General features: G+C 44.2%; 1 non-coding gene across 1 annotated transcript; it reads right to left on the reverse strand.

Annotated features, from left to right (window-relative positions):
• Positions 1–2,985: 2,985 nt before the first annotated feature.
• TRNAC-GCA lies at positions 2,986–3,057 on the reverse strand. The gene has a single exon. It is a non-coding gene; the product is annotated as a tRNA-Cys (tRNA).
• Between the last annotated feature and the right edge of the window lie 399 nt (positions 3,058–3,456).

Consider the following 3,456-nt stretch of genomic DNA (forward strand, 5'->3'; position numbering starts at 1 on the left):
TTATTGTGATCCACACAGTCAAAGGCTTTGGCATAGTCAATAAAGCAGAAATAGATGTTTTTTCCGGAACTCTCTTGCTTTTTCCATGATCCAGCGGATGTTGGCAATTTGGTCTCTGGTTCCTCTGCCTTTTCTAAAACCAGCTTGAACAACTGGAAATTCGCTGTTCATGTATTGCTGAAGCCTGGCTTGGAGAATTTTGAGCATTACTTTACTAGCGTGTGAGATAACTGCTATGAACAGACCTGTCTTTGTGAGGGCAGAAGTTTTCATTTATCTTTGGTAAGATAGGAGTGACCATGGTGGGGTCTATGGTAAATAATGCTTAACTCTGTAAGAAACTGCCAAACTATTCTCCAAAGTGTTTGTGCCATTTTATATTCCTAGGAACAATGTTCAAATTGCCTCCAATCCTCATCAGCACTTTATTGTCAGCCCTTTTCATTTTAGTCATTTGCATTTCCAGGTGAATAATAATGGTGATTACATTTTCAGGTGCTTTTTTGCCATTTGTATGTCTTCTTTTGTGAAGTGTGGTTACAAATTCTTTGCCTACTTTAAAACATTGGGTTTGTCTTACTGTTGAATTCTTTATATATTTATATTTGGCTCAGTTCATTATATATTCTGGGCATATGCACTGCAGATATTTTCTCCAAATTTTCTTAACAATGTTTCGAAGACCAGTAGTAGAGATGGCACTGTCTGATCTCACCACCATCACCCCCACACAGAGGAACCCAGAGATCAAATTGCCAACATCCAGTGGATCATAGAAAAAGCAAGAGAGTTCCAGAAAGCATCTACTTGTGCTTTACTGACTACACCAAAGCCTTTGACCATGTGGATCACAACAAACTGGAAAAGTCTTCAAGAGATGGGAATACCAGACCACCTTACCTGCCTCCTGAGAAATCTGTATGCAGGTCAAGAAGCAACACTTAGAACTGGACAGGGACAACCAACTGGTTTCAAACTGGGAAAGGAGTAAGTCAAGGCTATATATTGTCACCATGCTTATTTAACTTATATGTGGAGTATATCATGTGAAATGCCAGACTGGATGAAGCACAAGCTAGAATCAAGATTGCCAGGAGAAATATCAATAACCCCAAATATGCAAATGACACCACCCTTATGGCAGAAAGCAAAGAGGAACTAAAGAGCCTCTTGATGAGGGTGAAAGAGGAGAGTGAAAAAGCTGGCTTAAAACTCAACATTCAAAAAAACGAAGATTATCACTACATGGCAAATGGATGGGGAAACACTGGAAACAGTGACAGACTTTCTTTTCTTTGGTTCCAACATCACTGCAGATGGTAACTGCAGCCATGAAATTAAAAGACTCTTGCTCCTTGGAAGAAAAGCTATGACAAACCTAGACAGCACATTAAAAAGAAGAGACATTACTTCGCCAACAAAGGTCCATCTAGTCAAAGCTGTGCTTTTCCAGTAGTCATGTACAGATGTGAGAGTTGGATCATAAAGAAGGCTGAGCACCGAAGAATTGATGCTTTTGAACTGTGGTGTTGGAGAACACTCTTGAGAGTCCCTTGGACTGCAAGGAAATCAAACCAATCCTGAAGGAAATCAGTCCTGAATATTCATTGGAAGGACTGATGCTGAAGCTCCAATACTTTGGCCACCTGATGTGAAGAACTGACTCATTGGAAAGGACCCTGATGCTGGGAAAGACTGAAGGCAGGAGAAGAAGGGGACCACAGAGAATGAGATGGTTGGATGGCATCACCGACTCAATGGACATGAGTTTGAGCAAGCTCCGGGAGATGATGATGGACAGGGAAGCCTGGTGTGCTGCAGTTCATGGGATTGCAAAGAGTCAGGCATGAGTGGATGACTGGACAACAACAACAACACTAATATAAAATTTAATAATGGGGCACCTGGGAGGGGGCAGCTGAGGTGAGGGGATGGAGGGGAGCTCTCTAAACTTTCTGCTCAGATTTTCTGTAAACCTAAAAGTGCTCTAAAAAAATAAAGTCTATTAATTTTTTAAAGTGACAGCAGTAGCGTTACTTGGATTATGAATCAGAGACCTCGTGATATGTGTTTAAATGATCTGTGAGCCATTATTATCTAAAAAGCACCTTTCCACCCATAGCACAGCCAGTCACCCAGATGTTTGTGGCTTCCAGAACCTGGGGGTCTGCCCCCTGGCAGAAGCACGACTTTCCCACCAGGTCTGCCCTCTCCCTCCTTGCTCCTGGCCCTGTCGAGGGCACTGGCTTTGATAATCATATGTGCGTGCTAAGTCGCTTCAGTTGTGTCTGACTCTTTTCGACCCTATGGACTGTAGCCTTCCAGGCTCCTCTGTCCATGGGATTCTCCAAGCAAGAATACTGGAGTGGGCTGCCATGCCCTCCTCCAGGGGATCTTTCCGTCCCAGGGATTGAACCTTCGTCTCTTAGTCTCCTGCATTGGCAGGCAGGTTCTTTATCACTTGCACCATCTGGAAAGCCCGTGTTCAGACAAAATGCCCTTGAGAATCATCCAGTATCATCTTCCCCCAAATGTGTCTGATCAGATAGTCCTGGTTGGGTAGGAAGAGCAGACAATGTGCTGTTTTTCAAATAAAAATATCCAGATTCTTCCCGGGAGTCTGTGGGGCACAGCTGCTAATTCAGGTAGCTCCTTGGACCTTCTTAACTCACTTGAAAGCAGAAATAGTAATAGTAATTGGGAGAGCTGATCAAACACACACAGCTCTTAGGGTCAAGACAAAGCCTCTAACGCTGGATGAGTAAAACTTCCAACCATTTCCTGAGTCAGAAGATGACCTTTCCTACCTTTCCTCTCCTCTCCTTACTCCTTCCATGTTCTGTTTGCTAAGCCCCCCTAGAGGAAAGTAGCCTAATTTTAAAAGCCTCCCAACAAGCAGGGTTGGGGTGGAGGTGAGGGTTGGTGGTACTCAGATCTAATCTACAGTGACCACATGTGTGGTCTCCAGATGGAAAGAAAATCAGCAGGGGGCACCCGGATTTGAACCGGGGACCTCTTGATCTGCAGTCAAATGCTCTACCCCTGAGCTATACCCCCAGGCCGTTCTAGGTTCTGAACTAGCACCAATTCACGATGTCATAACACCCAGGTATGCAGTTGACGGCAATTACCATCCATTCTCTGAGAGCCAGTGGGAACCTGTAGAACTGCATCCCTCAGTAACGCCCTCTGGTCTCCAACCTCCCCTGCGCCTCCCACAGAAGTGCTTACTTCTTGGATGATTTCTCTACAGACTACGTTAGCTGTTTTGGTTTTTTCTTCCAGGTCAAACTAACTATCTCATCCATATACTGTTTGTCCTGTGGATTTATACCTTCTTATTGCCTCTTTATTATAGTTGTTGTTCAGTCGCTAAGCTGTGTCTGACTCTTTGTGACCGCACAGATTGCAGCACACCAGGCTTCCCTGTCCTTCACCAACTCCCCGAGTTTGCTC

Source organism: Bison bison, unplaced genomic scaffold, assembly GCF_000754665.1.
Source record: "Bison bison bison isolate TAMUID 2011002044 unplaced genomic scaffold, Bison_UMD1.0 scf7180017864191, whole genome shotgun sequence".
Lineage (NCBI taxonomy): Eukaryota > Metazoa > Chordata > Mammalia > Artiodactyla > Bovidae > Bison > Bison bison.